The 18,008-nt window shown below is 42.0% G+C and overlaps 1 long non-coding RNA gene and 1 pseudogene across 2 annotated transcripts; one reads left to right on the forward strand and one right to left on the reverse strand.

Moving 5' to 3' along the window:
• Positions 1 to 73: 73 nt before the first annotated feature.
• On the reverse strand, positions 74 to 4,729 carry LOC110142847 (schlafen family member 5-like; annotated as a pseudogene).
• A 1,920-nt stretch (positions 4,730 to 6,649) lies between these two features.
• LOC110142825 (uncharacterized) lies at positions 6,650 to 18,008 on the forward strand. Of its 2 annotated transcripts, XR_011492047.1 has the most exons (3): positions 6,650 to 6,773; positions 14,504 to 14,883; positions 17,586 to 18,008. It is a non-coding gene; the product is annotated as an uncharacterized lncRNA (long non-coding RNA). The 2 variants fall into 2 exon arrangements; XR_002315422.2 differs by lacking the exon at positions 17,586 to 18,008 and having other exon boundaries at positions 14,504 to 14,961.

The following is an 18,008-nucleotide window of genomic DNA, read 5'->3' on the forward strand; positions in this document are numbered from 1 at the left end:
GCAGCTCACTTCCTGGTTTTTACCCAAAGAGGTTCAAGACATGTCCACACAGGGACTTCCCTGGTGGTCCTGTTCACTTGGCCTGGAGGGTCCGTCCAAAGCAAAGCTTGAAGTTGACTTTCAGGTTGAAATACTAGGACCCGGAGGCCACGGTGCAGCACTGTGGAGCAGACACTTTCAGGTCTTCTGTGCCTGCCGGTCATCTGTGTCCAAACCTACATCCCATTTCAGAAAGCCGGGGCTCGGGAGGCGGCCTTGAGACCCACTACTGGGTCTAGGCCTCCGTGGGGCCCCTACCTGGACCTCACACCTTCTGCCCATTTGAGGAGCCAGAGGGCCCATGAGTTGGAGGAGAGGCCCGTGGTGGTCAACCTTTATATTTTCTGGAGCAGAAGTTCAATAGGCAGGAAGAGCACATAAATATGTTTGGAAAAGGCCCATTGAAAGCTTTGAGAGTGATTTTTAAGTTAAAGATTTAAAAAATCTTTATATTATCTGAATTTGGGGAATTGCTAATTTTTCTTATTCCTTAAGACATGATTTTTATAATGCGTATAATGCGTATATGCATATATCTATATATATAATCTATATAATGTGTATTTAAAACTACAACCACAGTTTAAAAATCCTGCAGTCTCTCCTTAAATGTCAACATTGACTGTTTTCTTTGACATAGATTAAGGGATTGCGTCTTCGTGTTTTCTCACAAAAGATCAAAGGAGTGTTTTATAAACTGCCTTAAAATCATTACTATTTTCAAACCATTTAGTTCCTAACATTGTATGTTTTATTGAGTGGTTTGGATCTGTGTCTGAAAGAGCTCTGAGCAGGCTCTGAAGCCACACTCCTTGTCAAATAGGACTGGAATCCAGCGGCGCCTCAGATTAGAATTTGAACCCAAGATCCCTGGTTCAGAAGGGGATTCAAGCCCACTGTCTTTCAGTTAAAACAGCTCATCTGGTGTCAGACTTATTGAAGCTCAGGTTTTGTCTCCTCACGTGAGGCAAAGCAGTTGGCAAACAGTGAGTTTACTAGCATAGGATGCTTGTGAGAGATACTAGTGGGCAGGCCAGTGAGTGCAACCCCAAGAACAAAGAGGGCTACATTTTTGTAATCAAAGAAAGAGTAGGGAGGGGAGAAGACTATCATTTTCTCTTTCTTGAGTAGACATCAAGTCTTGTTACCAAACATTAGGTCTGTGTGCCTGACATACAGTGAGGCCAAACAATAGCAAAACATTAGTTTGGAGCAGAGAGAGGTTTATTGCAGGGCCATGCAAGGAGATGGGTGGCTCATGCCTTAAAAACCCTGAACTCCCAGAAAGCTTTCAGCAAAGACCTTTTATAGGAAATGTGAGGAGAGGGGTGTGGTTAGTTATTGCAGACTTCTCTGTATCAGGTCATGGTCAGATCACATTGTCCCTGTAAACCCCCACCAAAGCAAATGTTATTCTCTGTTTTGACAAGAAAGGGCAAGGTCCCAAGACTCAACTTTCGTTTTCCCAGGCCCAGGCCCTGGCTAAGAGGAGGGTCTCCCCGTCAGGCCAGTTACCCTGCCTGGAAGCATTCATCCAGTACCTGGTCTGGGTCTTCTCACCACGGCCTGGGCCTGGCTAGTGGGCGGCCCTGGTGAGGGCTCTGGAGCTCTGCAAGGTACAGCTCTCAGCCTGTCCCTGGGAGCCCCAACTCACCTGCCAGTCCTGAGGCTGGAGGACCCCGAGGGCCCTGGGGAGAAGGCCGTGATCCACCTTTCACCACACTCTCTGCTGCCAGGACCACTGCGAGGCTGACTGCTAGTGGAGTGGGACCTCTGGCTAAGGGTCGAGCGCTAACAACTGCATGCCTACCCTGCCCCTGTTGCAGGCTTATATAGTTAATTTCTCCTCCATCCCTGTATGATATAACCAGGACTGTTAGGGTGCTATTCAGATCGTATATATTAGCAAAAGGGTGGTAACATGTTCTAGAATATGGTATTTCATCTCAGGTTTCAGTATAAAGTCCCCTTTTACCTGGTTTCTATCTCCTTTCATCTTTATTCCTGTCTTAGCTAAATGTAGAAATGCTGCTCTTCAGCATTTCTGACTTCATGGAACAAGATTCAGACCCCATGTCTGTTGTCTTGTGTTTTAACTGTAAGGTCTTGTGGCTTGAGTGTGTCTAGTGCTTAGATGCACCTGATCTCACTTCAAGGTAGAGTAGATTGTTGCTAGCTTACTGGATTCTTTTCTTGAGTGGTCATTACCTTAGAACAGTCTCCCAGACCCCCTTAAAATTCCCTCTCTTTCTTTAACCCTCTAGTGGTATTTTGAAACAATTTAATTATCCTACTCTAGACCTATTTCATTTTCATTGCTGAAAAATATTCCATCATACGAGTATACTATATTTATCCATTGTTGTATCAATAAATAATTTGGTTGTTTTCTGTTTGGGACCATTGAGGGCAGTTAATCTATGTGTACATGTTGGCATATCTCTAAATATATTTTTAAAAATTATGACTAGAAGAAGTGAAGGTAAATGAATATAGATTTCTAAGAAGACCCTGAAATGGACTTTGTTTTTCTGGACTTTTAAAGAAGTTACCATTGATTTTCTTTTGTCTGATTTTATCTCAGAATTTCCTTTTCCAAGGTGCATGCATATCACCTTTTTGGTCTCTAGTCATGGTTAACATCAAAAGTCATGACTTTTGAAAGGAAAAGTGAAGAAAGAGAGGTTTGATTGTATATTGGTTCAAAAATGGAAGTGGGGTTGTGAAAAAGATTTGATTATGGAGCCATTATAAGAATGGGGAGGCAGGGGAAAGTGGCAGTAAATTAGAGAGGACACATATGCACCTGTGAAAAAGGAATTTCCTGAATAAGTGTGAATTCATAATCAGAAAGGGAAGTGAGACACTTGAATGTGAACACAAGAAAGGGTGTGAAGATAACAAACTGTTAAACAGCTTTCTGCACCAGCTCCTAGTAGGTCTGCTAAGCCAGGGCATCTATTTGTGGAATGCAGGATATTCAAGATAGGCAGAGGGAAAGAGGGGCAATGACCCACCTGCTGTGTCTATAGGAATTAATAAATCAGGCATCTGCAAATCAGAAGGTACCTCTCTTTCCCCAGATACTAAAATAATAACCTCCCCTTCCTCCTTCCCCACCTCCTCCCACCTCAGCAAACATGAAAACCACTGTTGATTTTGTTCCCTGACCTCAGTCTTCTTACACCATCCATGCTGCCTGTTCTTTGTGGCCAGCTCTCTCACATGGTTGTCCTTCACCTGCCTGGAATTAGGCAGAAACGCTACACAGCAGAATCATTCCACCTCGACTGCACAGACATATCTATCCATGGAGGGCCTCCTGATTGTGCACTTCAAGGAGTTTGATGGCATATTTTATCTCACACCTCTGGGTTCAGAAGTGATGGACTGGTAACTTCCTAATACAGTGATCAACAGAAGCACTCATGGCGGTAAGATCTAGTTTCTCTTTTCACTTCCAGGGACAGTGACTCGATGGGTCTTATGCACACCAAAAAATATGTACCCTCCCTCAGTGTTTATAAATGCAGAAACACCTGAGGAGATACTCCATAAAGCATTGTGACTCCTTTGTTGAGAACATTTTAAATTCAACCTGTGTGGACTTGAAGTAAGGTTGAGCTTTTCCAGGCACTGAAGGCGGTGAGCATTATCAAATAAAACAGCAGCTGAAGCCTCTGTGTTACCTTTATTTTGTACATGAACCTGAGCTTTCTATGGACTTAACAAATTGGAACATTTGTAACAGTCTGAATCCCGCCTTTGAGGAAGGCCAGTGCTTCCTGAGAATTCATGACAACCGTAGATATTCACTGTCTGTGGTTCAAAGAGGAGCAGAGGTAGTAAGTCCTGTAACAGAGGCCTCTGATGGTCCATGATTTCACAGAAATCAGAAAGACATCTCCCGGGTGTGACTCATCTGAACAGCCTTTTGAAAGTTGAAGGCAGATACAGTCATACTCCATGGCTTTCATAAGTGCAGACTTTGTTCTCAGTCTCAGCCTTGGTCACTCCCCCTCCAGAACTCAGCAGGCGGATGTTGCATGCATGATGCTTTCTTTCTGTTTTCTTCTGCAGTTGAGTGTTCATTCCTCTCCTGTGCTCATTCCTAGGGGTGACTTTTCCTGTGTTTAAAACATACACAGCAAAACTCATTTTCAAATCAGTCTTGAGACTCATACTCTCAGCAATTGTCCTGTTCTTTCCCTGAAATGTTCTCCTAAAATACAGGAAGACACACCATTAGAATAGGACAAGCACAGGAAAGGCAAGCAAATTACTATTTTGAGGCCACTCTTCTGAAATTGGCTCACTTCTTTATTCGCACAGAACTTGAGCCCAGATTCATACAGGAATTAAGTGTGGAAGATAGGTGGAGAAGCCAAGTCTGACATGATCCCATGGCCACCAGAAAAATGGTCAAGAGGTGATTTTTCTGCTGTGATTTTGGTAACAGTTTCTGCAACATTCTCCTTGGACCTGGAAAGCTTTCAGGGTCAGAGTGTTTCTAGGGTGCGCTGATGCATATGGCTTTTCTTGGTGCTTTGTCTTTCCTCTCTCACTTAGACCTGGGCAATCTCAGATTATTTTATAGCCCAAGTTTTGAAAGGAGCAAATCTGATTGAGTTGATCATTTATCTTTGTTGCAGTGGAACACATTCCTTAGCTTTCTCTGATCCAAGCAGTTCCCATCTTTGTGAGGGAAAAAAATATATTATATATTTAATGTATTATTTTTATGTAATAAAAATATATCATACACACACACACATTTAGTTTGTTTGAACTAACAAATTATTGACTATTTGTTGGGAACAACCAGGCTGACAGGTTGAGGTGTGTTTCATCATTTACTAAATGCAATCCAGTTGTCCCAGCAAATAGGACTGGAACCATTGGATAGCTACATGCCAAAGAAAGGAACTTCAATTCGTAGTCTTTACACCATTTACAGAAGTGTACTTAAAATGTGTCGTAGACCTAAATGTAAAGGCTAAAATCATGTGGAAATAAATGAAGACTGCCTAAATGATAACAAGTAGAGCTCTGTTTACTCAGAGCTCAGTACATCAAGAGAACCAGACACCATAATTTGTTTGTGATGGCAGAAACTCGGAAGATTTATAGTGAAAGAGAGAGAGAGGGCTCAGCGATGACCTGGTTTGAGGTTGTTCTAAGGAAGCTGCCTTGTGGCTCAGCTGGTAACGAATCTGCCTGCAATGCGGGAGACCTGGGTTTGATTCCTGGGTTGGGAAGATCCCCTGGAGGAGGGAAAGGCTACCCACTCCAGTATTCTGGCCTGGAGAATTCCATGGTACTGTCCAGTGACTTTCACTTAAGGAAGCTGGAAGTGGGCTTCCTGGAAGTGGGTTATCTCATGTCACTGGTTTGGAGACCTTATCTGGCTTTGTTTGGTTGGGCCAGAGTTGGAAGTGGGGGAAGCAATTTAGCAGCTCTTGATCAAGTCCTGACCACGTCTGACCAGTTGCTGCAGGGGTTGTGGTTAGGTTGGGAAGTCAAAGTTGTGAATCAGGTTTGAGTCACAACTGAGCGCTGTAATCAGAGGTCTGTTTTGATCTATGGTTTGGCCAGTATCCATTTGTATATTTAATCTCTCAACTTCCGAACTTAGGGAGGAAAACAGAGAATTTTTACCTTGGGTTCAGCAAACAATTCTTAGAGCTGACACTAAATGCACAAAACATAAAAGAAAAAAAAATTGATTTATTGGACTTTAAAAATGCTTCCTTAAAAAAAAAAAAAAAGCCTCCTTAACAGTGAAAGACACTCTTAAGAGAATTAAAATATTAGCCCTTGACTAGAAGAAACTATGTGTAATTGATTATATGATAAAGAACTTGTATCTCAATTATATATAGAACTCTTGAAAGGCAATAATAAGAAAACAATTTAAAAATGGATAAAAGAGGGAATTCTCTGGCAGTCCAGTGGTTAGGGCTCCACACTTCCACTGCAGGGGGCATAGGTCAGGGAACTAAAGATCCCACAAGCTGTGTGGTACAGTCAAAAATTAATTAATTAATTAATTATCTTTTTAAAAACTGTAATGAGATAACATCATTAGTCATTAGGGAAATACCAATTAAAACTACCTACCCATTGGAATGATGAAAATGAAACCATACCAGGTGTCTGCAAGGTTATGGAGGAAAGGGAACTCTCATATTGTTGTAGCCATGTGTTCCGGAAAACACACTCAGAAGAACAATGCAGATAGTTGAGTGCCGTTTATTACCCCGGTGGGCCCAAGGCAGTCTCCTCTTAGCCAAGGACCCCAACCAGTTTTTGTGAAAACCTTATAGACCCTAAGTGTACGTGCTCAAACCCACCTCCCCAAATTCCTTGAAACTAGTCTGGACAAGGTAAGAGAGATATGATCAAAGTTAACCCATGATTCATGTGTCATAAACCTAGATAGTTAAACAGTGGACATTTATCAATAGGCCTGTGGTCATACCCTGATAAGCATAATGGGATTTATGACTTTGTTCTGGTACAGAGATAATTAGCATGTTGTTTTAGGCCACGGGGGAGTCTAGGTACAAGTCCTGAGGCTCCTTGGGGGTGGGGTGGGGGCGGGGTCTGGTTTTCCATTGATATGTCGTTTCCATAGATACGGGGCATAGAGCTCAAAGTCCACAGTCCAGCCCAAGATGGAGTCCAGGTTTCAAGATGCAGCCTGTTCTGTTTCCTCCTTCAATATACTTCTGGTAGGAACTTAAAGTACAACCATTTTTGGAAGCAGTTTGGTATTTTCATACATTCACTGTAAGACCCAGTCGTTCCACTCCTAAGTGTTTGCCCAAGAGAAATGAAAGCATATATTCAAACATAGACTTGTACACAAATGTTCATAACACTTTTATTTGTAAAAGTCATAAACTGGAAAACCCAAATGCCCTTCAACAGAAACAAATTTTAGTTATCCATATGATGAATTACTGCTCCCTATAAAATAGGAAAGAACTATTGGTACCCACAGCATGAATGATTCTCAGAACAATTATTCTGAGTGAAAGAAGCCAGACAAAAAAGGAGTGTATATTTGATTCCATTTGTATAAAAGTCTAGAAAGTGCAAACTCTTCTGTAGTGACAGGTAGCAAATCAATTGTTTCTTGCAGATGGTAGCAGAATATGGAAAAGTGGGAGAGAGAGATTGCAAAGAGGATGGTATGTATGTTCGATATCTTGATTGCAGTGATGGTTTCATATGTCAAAATTTATATAATTTTACATGTTAAATATGTGCAGGGGACTTCCCTGGTGGTCTAGTGACTAAGACTCTGAGTTCCCAAAGCAGGCACCCAGGCTTAATCCCTGGTCCGGGAGATAGATCCCACATACTGCAAATAAGAGTTTCCATGCCACAAGTATAGATCCCACATGCCGCTACTAAGACCCAGCACAGCCAGATAAATAAATAAACAAGTATTTAAATATGTGCAGTTTGTTGTTTGTCAAAAATACCCAAATAATGCTATTAAAAACTACATACATGAATGATTTTGAGAAAATAAGCAAAAATATTTTATCATACAGTAAGTCTCTTGCATACAAAAGATTTCCTTTTCTTAAGTCCAATTTGTAAGCCCAACAAAGTTAGCCTAGGTACCCAACTAACACAATCAGCTATATGGTAGTGTGCTGAAATAGGTGTAAATACTTTTCACACAAATAATACATAAAAAGCAACCAAACACAAAAAATAAAACATTTTTAATCTTACAGTACCAGCTCCATCATGCTGCTTTTACGCTCATTTCCTGACATCCTGGGCTTGCAATAAAGATACTCTGCTACCGTCGTCTGCACAGTACTGTGCAGTTAGGTACACCAAAGCACAACCACTTGGAGAGGATGCTCACTGTTGACCAAAAAAAGGTGTACAACTTGAGAGCTGTGAGTTAAGTTTTATTTGGGACAAAATGAGGTCTGCAGCCATCTGAGGCAGCATCTCAGATAGCAATGAGAGACTGCTCCAAAGCGGCAGTGGGGGAAAGTCAATATATGAGGTTTTGGTGAAAGGGGAGTTCAATACCATGAAGCACTCAATTTACAAAAGGTTTTTTGTTAGTCATGAGGGCCTGATGTCACCGTGAAGGGATTTAATGCTTCTCTAGATATAAGGAGATGCAAGGATTGAGATCATAAAACCTGCTCCTAAACACAGCAACTATCTAAAGACCTGTCCCACCAGATTCCCTGGAGCACAGAGCGCCTCCCTCCACCCTGAACTCCCTCAGGGGTTGTTGAAGGTCACCAGCTATAGCAGCATGGGGTTCAGTCTCTGTAGAGGCAGATGGCAAACGCCTTGTCATTGGCAATGCTCTTCAGTTCAGTTCAGTTCAGTTCAGTCGCTCAGTCATGTCTGACTCTTTGTGACCCCATGAATCGCAGCACGCCAGGCCTCCCTGTCCATCACCAACACCCAGAGTTTACTCAAACTCATGTCCTTCGAGTCGGTGATGCCATCCAGCCATCTCATCCTCTGTCGTCCCCTTCTCCTCCTGCCCCCAATCCCTCCCAACATCAGGGTCTTTTCCAATGAGTCAACTCACCGCATGAGGTGGCCAAAGTACTGGAGTTTCAGCTTCAGTATCAGTCCTTCCAATGAACACCCAGGACTGATCTCCTTTAGGATGGACTGGTTGGATCTCCTTGCAGGCCAAGGGACTCTCAAGAGTCTTCTCCAACACTACAGTTCAGAAGCATCAATTCTTCAGTGCTCAGCTTTCTTCACAGTCCAACTCTCACATCCATACATGAACACTGGAAAAACCATAACCCTGACTAGACGGACGTTTGTTGGCAAAGTAATGTCTCTGATTTTTAATATGCTGTCTAGGTTGGTCATAACTTTCCTTACAAGGAGTAAGTGTCTTTTAATTTCATGGCTGCAATCGCCACCTGCAGTGATTTTGGAGCCCAGAAAAGTAAAGTCAGCCACTGTTTCCACTGTCTCCCCATCTTTTTCCCATGAGGTGATGGGACCAGGTGCCATTGTTAGGTAGTTAGAATAGGGAAAATGAGTCCAAAATGGCGATCTTTTAGGAGTCCTAAAAGACCTGAAAGGGGAAAGCCCTCGAAAATAGAACAAAGGAAGGTCAGAGGACCGGAGTGAGAAACTCAGGTAAAACAAACAACGCTCCTGCCTAGACCCAATTTACATAAGACAGGCCCAGGGACAGAGAAACATATAAAAGGAGGTGCCAAAGCCCTCTTCACGCTCTCTCTCTCCCTCTCTGTCTCCCGCGCGATGGGGTGATCTTCTCTTCGCGTCTTTGGATCGACGTGCCCTCATGCCTCGAAGATGGATTTTCCTGCTATTATCTAAATAAATAGAGCTGTAACACTGATTTATTTAAGAGCTATAACACGGTCTGTCCTCCGAGAGCTGTGACCTGCCGAGGGGGCTTCAATGTCCGTCACTCCAAATTTTTGTTGTGACGAGACAAAGAACCGAGCAGCATACACTCGCGTGACACCATGATCTTAGTTTTCTGAATGTTGAGCTTTAAGCCAACTTTTTCACTCTCCTCTTTCACTTTCATCAAGAGGCTCTTTAGTTCTTCTAAACTAAAGAAGTGGTGTCATCTGCATATATGAGGTTATTGATTTTTCTCCCGGCAATCTTGATTCCAGCTTGTGCTTCTTCCAGCCCAGCGTTTCTCATGATGTACTCTGCATGCAAGTTAAATAAGCAGGGTGACAATATACAGTCTTGACGTACTCCTTTTTCTATTTGGAACCAGTCTGTTGTTCCATGTCCAGTTCTAACTGTTTCTTCCTGACCAGCATACAGATTTCTCAAGAGGCAGGTCAGGTGGTCTGGCATTTCTATCTCTTTCAGAATTTTCCACAGTTTATTGTGATCCACACAGTCAAAGGCTTTGGCATAGTCAATAAAGCAGAAATAGATGTTTTTCTAGAACTCTCTTGCTTTTTCGATGATCCAGCGGATGTTGGTAATTTGATCTCTGGTTCTTCTGCCTTTTCTGAAACCAGCTTGAACATCTGGAAGTTCATGGCTCACGTATTGCTGAAGCCCGGCTTGGAGAATTTTGAGCATTACTTTACTAGCGTGTGAGATGAGTGCAATTGTGCGGTAGTTTGAGCATTCTTTGGGATTGCCTTTCTTTGGGATTGGAATGAAAACTGATTGGCAATGCTCTTGTTAAGTGCCAGTTTGTAGTTGACAACACATATGACAAACATATGTCAGACACGTGAACTCACTGAAACTTGTGAATACACATTTACATCTTGGAAAGTTTGAAACTTGAAGATTTGTAAATAGGGGCCTTTGTTGTTTTTCAGTCACCCAGTCATGTCCGACTCTGCGACCCCATGGACTGTAGCACCCAGGCCTCCCTGTCCCTCACCGTCTCCTGAAGTTTGCCCAAGTTCATGTCCATTGCATTGGTGATGCCATCGCAACGGATCCAACCAGAAAGTAGGGGCCTTACTGTAATATAATTAGTTCACAAATCAGTAGGCTATTTATGTGCCCGCTATTGGTAAGTTTTTTCCCATAGGAACTATATCTCCGAAAGAATTAGTGGTATAGAGTCTGAAATTCTGCATACTCCAGATGGAGGTCTTTGCCCCCATATTCACTTGACAATAATCACTGAAGGAGTCTTTTGGGCCTAGAAAAGAAACCAACAGTCTCAAAGGCCCTTGCTGAGTCATCCAACTTAGGAGAAAACGAAACAGAACTTTAATTCCACCCTGATGCTCCAGGCCGGTTGCATCTATCTGTCCAGAAACCTTCCACACCCTACACCTGCCCAGAAGATTTATCATCCCCTGCCCAACTACAAATGTCATCTCAACTAAAGAATACTCAAAATATCCCACCTGATTAATGTTTTCCTTATCGTTTCCACAAACCTCCCTATAAATATGAAGCCTCCCTGATCCCTTTCGGCACTCAGCCTGGTCGTTAGGCTGACTGTTGCCCCTCCTTGCCTGAGTAAAGGTAACCTACTTCTGTTGAGGTCTTCTTTCCTTCTCTGCCTCGGCCGGAACTATACCTTACGATCACCACCTCACCCTATCCTTTGTTTTGTATATTTAAGGTTACACTTCTCACACCTGCCAAGTCCTTTCTCGGTGGAAATCTAGTGCTTGGTGTAGAAAACAGCAAGCCTCTCTAACTACTACTGAAAATTACCTCAACAAAATAGCAGAAAATGCTCTTTCCTCCCTTACAGGTGCATTAAAACAGAAAGTGTTCCATTTCATAAAACTGCTCTTACAGATTTCTTTTGCTAGCAAAGGAATCCTTCAAGACACCTGGGCTTCAGAGGCTGTTACTCTGACCTGTGAACTGTGTATTAACCTTGAGAGATACTGTAACTATGAATCATTGTTTACTTAATGTCCTGTTACCGAGAAAAGAATACTGAGACTGGTTTCTGTTTTCTGATAGACATACACACCTTGAGATTTCATAATCAGGGCACAAGTGGATCATTTTACTTCACTCTTTGTCCACTTGTAAGAATGGCCTAAAATTTGTAATTGCTCATTTTCCTATTTCAACAAAAGACTTGAAGAGTTGTGACATTGAAATGAACACTTTTGACACAGGAAACTGTCAAGCTTAGTGGCTTGTCTTTCCTGCTTCTCTGGCCACAAGAACTCTCATCTTTGCCCCTCACAGACTGAAATGGAATCAGTTTCTATTTCCCCAACCAAGGTAGGCGTAGCTTCCCCACATTCCAATACAGGAAGGTCAGGAAAATGTTAACCACAGCCCCATGTCCTTCTAGCAGCTCCACCCTCTGGAGACCCACTATGGGTCTGAGAACAAAAATCTCACTGTCAAGCATCTCCTCTCTACTGTACTAGTCCTCAAGAATTTCCTTCTGACAGTCATTTGCAGAAGGAAATGGAATCACCGAAACCTAGCCTCTGCAGACAGAACACACCAGAGCTCAGGGTAGCCTTTTGATGGGGGGAGGCGGGTACCGGGTTTTGCGGGCTATGTGTAATTAACTGAACACTACAAGGCTTGGTTTGGTGAGATTTAGGCCATGATGCTGTGCATCACATCCAGAGTGAAGGAACACTTGACCATCCGTGGCTAGTTTTGAAGACAGAAGGGATCACAAGCTAAGGTGAAGGAGGAAACAGAACAGGCTCTATCTTTTGCCTGACCTTCCTGTATTGGAAGGTGGTGAAGCAATGCCTCCCTTGGTTGGGGAAATAGAAACTGATTCCATTTCAGTCTGCGAGGGGCAAAGTCTCTGGACTTTGAGCTATTTGCCCAGTATCTATGGAAACGACACACCAACTGGAAAACCAGGCCCCCAAAAGGAAGAGTCCCAGGGCTCTCCATCACCTAAAAGAATACCCTAATTATCTGTGTAACTGAATAGAATCATACATTCTATTATGCTTACTGGGGTATGACCACAAGCCTATTGATAATTGTCCACTGTTAACTACCTAGGCTTAAGGCATTTGATCCTTTGTTCAGACTAGTTTCAGGGAAACTTATACACTTAGGGTATAAAAGATTTTCACAAAAACTGGTCCAGGTCCTTGGCTAAGAGGAGACTCTGCCTTGGGCTCGCCGATGTAATAGACTGCCCTCCACTATCTACATTGTCCTTCTGAGTGAGTTTGTTTCCCAGAACACGTGGCTACAACGAGAGAATACTGGCAACCTACAAGCTGGAAGAGCTAGAAGTGTAATCTCCCCTAAAGCCTCCAGAAAGGAAGGCAGTCCTACTGACATCTTGATTTTAGCCAGTGAGACCCATTTTGGACTCCTCATCCCCAGAACTGTATGGTAATAAATTTGCATTGCTTTAAGCTGCTAAATTTGTGGTAATTTGATACAGAAACCATTGGAAACTAAAATTGTGATTCAGACTATGGTACCATTGTCATTAATTGACATGTCCTCTGGTTCAGCAAAGGCTCACAGTGATTCCACAATATCTTGTGAGAGAAATAGGACATTTAAAAACAGACTCATGATGTGGTCTCAGGAACCAACACCTTTTCAGAGGAGCCATTAGGTCAAAACTAATTTTGTTTTAATACCAAGACATTATTTACCTCATCACTCTAATTTTTTCACAAATACACAATGACGTTTTCCAGGGGTTTCATGATACCTGATATTTAACAGACAATACAGAAGCAGATACAAAAATCTAGCTATCTTCTCTTAAACCAGATATCAGAGCTTTGCAGAATTATGAAAGAATGTCACTCGTCTCACTAAAATTTTTGTTGAAAATATGTTTTCATTAAAACATGGCATTAATGTCATTTTTGATAGTATTTTAGAAAGATACTGTCTTTCCCCCCACCTCCCAGTCCCTGGTAACTGCTATTCGTGTCTCTGTTTTATGAGTTTAGCTTTTTAGAGTCCATATATCAGCAATATCTTGCAGTATTTGTCTACCTCTGTCTGACTCACTTCACCTACCATAATGCCCTGAAGTTTCATCCATATTGTCACAAATAGTAGGATGCCTCAAGGGCATATTTTAATGAAATGATGGATCTAGGTAACAATCACCAGTGGATGCTGAAACTACAAGGATAGTGGGTCTACACCTTGACTGCCCAGGAAAACTGTTAAAAAGTCTCAATGTGGGGACTTCCCTGGTGGTTCAGTGGCTAAGACTCCACATTTCCAATGCAAGGGACCTGGGTTTCAATCCCTGATCAGAGAACTAGATCCCCCAAGCACCAGCAAAGATCCTGAGTGCCACAACTAAGACCCAGCGCAGCTAAATAAATACTAAAAAAAAACACAAAAACCCTCTCAGTGTGTAGGCTGCACTCCAGACCAAGTAAATAAGAACCTCTGAGTTGACAGTAAAGGTCCCCAGGTGATTTCAAATATGCAATCAAGGCTGAGGATTAAGAGAGACTTATGTCCCTTATCAACTAAATGCAATGTGTGGACCTTATTTGGATTCTGATATTTTGAAAAAAAAAAAAAGTAACAAAGCAAAACTTGTGACAGTCTTATCTGATGAAGATATTTGCTGTCATGTATATAAGTAAAATGATATACTGTCTAGGATTTGCTTTAAAATCCAGAAAATGGGGCTTCCCTGGTAGCTCAGCTGGTAAAGAATTTGCCTGAAATGCAGGAGACCTGGGTTTGATCCCTGGTTGGGAAGATCCCCTGAAGGAGGGTGTGACCACCCTCAAAGGGTGAGGAATTCTTAGGTGAACAAAGAGAGCACAGCCTCAGAGGCACCAAGGGCACTTTTTATAGGTTCAGAGATGCCAAACTACATGGAGAGTGGTGAACAGCCTTATGCAGCTGATGCAAAATGCATAGGGGCTGGGGATGCTTTTGTGCCCCCATATTTTCTTCTTTTTTTTGATCCCTAGGTCTCTGTTTTTTTTTTTCCTAAAAATTTTTATTAGAGTGTAATTGATTTACAATGTTGTGTTAGTTTCCAGGTTTTCCTACTATGTGAAAAACAAAAGACATAAAGGAACCACTTCCTGTCTTCAGGAATCATGTGATTTCCATGAGGAAAGTGTAGCATTGTGCAAGCAAAGAAAAAAAGTAAATGCTGAAGTGAATCCTGTGTGACACCGACATCGAGGACTACAATTGCGTTTGCTCAGCAGTGGGGAGAAGTGATCTCTTGGCTTAAGCTAATGAAGTGTTACGAAAAGAGAGAGAGAGACCTAGATTCAAGTCCTAACTCAGCCTTTTCCTGGTTCTGTGACTGCCAGGAAATCATTCTGACAGATTTAAGCCTCATCCGGGCTCAAAGCCAAGGACTCATGTTCTCGATTTTTTGTTCCATCAGTACCTCAGTTCCAGGTGTGAATTTTTATTTCAGTTATTGTTATGGAACAAGGCACCCTCAAACTTAGTGGATTAAATTAGAACCATCCTGTCTCCTTGGGATTCTGTGAGTTGAGCGGGCCTCGGCTGGGCAGTTCCGCTGCTGTTCTCCGTTGTGACCCCAAAGTCATGAAGGCACATATTTTAAAGGAGATGAAGAGCAGCCTGGGCTGGAGCATCCAAGACAGAGCTTCGCACTCACGCTGTTGGTGCCGTGGAGGTCACGGGTAGGGGCAGGAGGCAGTGGGAGCGCTGGTTTGGCTGGGCCTTTCTTTTGCTCCGTGGGGGCTCTGCAAGGTGGGTAGCCATCCTTCTTAGGTGACGGTTCAGATCTCTCAAGAGCACAAAAGCAGAAGCTGCCAGATTTCTTAAGACTGAGGCCCGGACCTGACACAGCATCATTTCTATCTCATGTTGATTAAGGCCAGTCTTGAGCCCAGCCAAGATTCAAGAAGAGGAACCTGCCCCAAACCACGAACACATAGCCCACTGGGAGTCACTGATGTAAACAGATTGCCACATAATACACATTTTTCCTCTTGAAAGTTTCAAAAGAGCATGTTTTAAGGCTAACTATAAGAAAGACAAGGTAGCAGTGCTTCTGAGTATATACTTGAGCCCGAGGAAGCTGGAGTTCCACGTGGACGGGACGTGGGCAGCTAATCTCTCTTTAAGCCCCTCGTGTCGCTATTCTAGAGATGCTTCCTTCATGGGGCTGTGGTAGAACCTCAAAGAGACAATGGGTCTAAGCACCTTGCACAGAGTAGCTACTCAGTAGATGAGAGCTACAGTGTATTCTTATTAAAGTTGCCATGGTGGTTGTATTATTGTTATTATTAATTACTGAAATGTCTTAGACAAGTGACTAATATAGCACATTTCTCATAAACTAAGGAGTAATGTTACTTTCATTATCTTCTTCAATTTTAGTTGACTTTTTTTTTAAAGTGTTTATCTTGCTCTTTTAATGAATTTTCAAGTCATTCTTAAAGTAGCTGTCATTTTCTATTAGCAAAACAATTGGGAAATCAAATTCTTAGTTGAAATCTGAACGATGAAAACTCCTTCTACCTCTCATAAAATCTTGGAAACACACATTTTAGGAGAGATAGTGATATATCAGTTAATTTCCTGAAAACACACACATACATACACACAGACAGTTCTGTATAAAAACATTATATTATACCCATTGTATTTTTTCATGTGTAAGTGCAGAGATGCTTCCAAGTCAGGACTATAACATTATTTATGGATTTTTTTTAGTGAGGAAAAAATGCCTTTTACTGTTGTATGAGAGAGTTGTCAAGTATATATTCCCAAGAGTTTTGGATGACTTAGTATTAAGGTATAAACGTGATGACTTTTGGGCATTTTGTGAGCTCATTTTCCTCATGTTAATTTTAAAAACAGTTGAACTGATTAGATTCAGCAGCAGTGGAAACTTTGTAAACAAATTTTAATACTTTGTTACAGTAGAAGGTTTAGTGAAAAATTGGTTCAGAATACTATCAACATAAACACAGTATGTTAAGGGCTTCCTTGGAGGCTCAGATAGTAAAGAACTGCCTGCAATGCAAGAGGCCGGGTTTAATCCCAGGGTCAGGAAGATCGCCTGAAGAAGGGAATGGCTAACCACTCCAGTATTCTTGTCTGGAAAATTCCATGGACTTCTGGATCCTGTGGGCTACAGTCCATGGGGTCACAAAGAGTCAGACACAACTGAGCAACTAACACTTTGTATATTGCAGTTTCCTTTTTGAGTCCTCCAGTTGGGTATCGTTTGTATTCTTCTTAAATCTGCTTTGTTACAAACCCTCATAGTTCTTCCCTAGGATGGCTAGGTAGCACTGGGAGCTGATTGGTTGTCTACCACACAACCAGTCCCTTTGTAAGGAAAATTCCTTTGCAAGGGAAAGAAAGACCCGCGTTATATAGCAGATAGCATCTTCAGCAAATACATAACTTATTGGTTTATAGGAACTCCTTAAAATGGGATCTGTAAGCACTAAACAGTTTGCTGCAGTGGAAAGACTGTGGTCCTTGGAGTCAGACTGTTTCCGGCCCTTGGAAGTGATGGGAAAGTTATTCGACTTCTCTGAGCTTCACTCTCTTCAGCATAGATAATACAGACCTACCTCTCAGAGTTGGGAAGATTGAATGAACTATCCCTGAACACAGGCGAATCTGGTAGGGACACGTGCATGTTAGTGCTCCTTGTATCTTGAATTAAGACTTAAACTTGAAGAACTTTTAAAAAATAAGCTGAAAATTAAAACTCAGCTAAAATATATAATACATAATGAATGCTCACACACACAAAAATGCTTCACACTTGCACTTCCAAGAGTGAAGAAACATACTCAGAAATTCACTTTCAAAAGTACTCATTTTGAAAATGAGTTTCAAAAAGCCAAAGCAAATGAATTGATTCATTGTATAACTGGATTGAAGGTGAGTGAAGCTTTAACTTCTGAACCACTTCAAGGAGAAGAAAATAATTCCAAGGTAATATCAGATTTGAAACAGCAGTGGTTGAAAGTTGATGAGCAAAAAGGACCAGGCTTATAAGGTAGCATAAGTAGCTGAGTTTGAAATAGATTCTCCCTTCCTTGGCCCTCTTTCCTCTGAGCTCACCTGCTTCCTTTTATTCAAAACATGGTCTGTCTCATCCCCAGCTGAAGGAATGTTTGAAATTCTCTCTGAAATGAAGACTGACTTTACCCAACCAGTGACTTCTGCATGTGCTGGACCTGTTACAGATGAAGAACCTACTTCAGAGGATTTTTAGGCCAGTAAAACCACTCTGTATAATACTGTAATGATGGATATATGTCATTATATGTTTGTTGAGACCCACAGACTGTTCAACTACAAGAGTGGACCCTAACGTCATCTGTGGACCTTGGAGTGATGAGTATGTGTCAGTGTAGGTTCATGGATCGTAAGAAATGTGCCACCGTGGGACAGAAAATCTGTAATGGGAAGAGGTTTATGTGTGCGGTGACAGAACATACTCTGTATTTTCTGCTCAGTTTTGCTATGGATTTAAAACTGCTCTGAAAAGTAAGTGTATTCGTTTAAAAATAAATGAGATACAA

Source organism: Odocoileus virginianus, chromosome 17, assembly GCF_023699985.2.
Source record: "Odocoileus virginianus isolate 20LAN1187 ecotype Illinois chromosome 17, Ovbor_1.2, whole genome shotgun sequence".
Classification (NCBI taxonomy): Eukaryota; Metazoa; Chordata; class Mammalia; order Artiodactyla; family Cervidae; genus Odocoileus; species Odocoileus virginianus.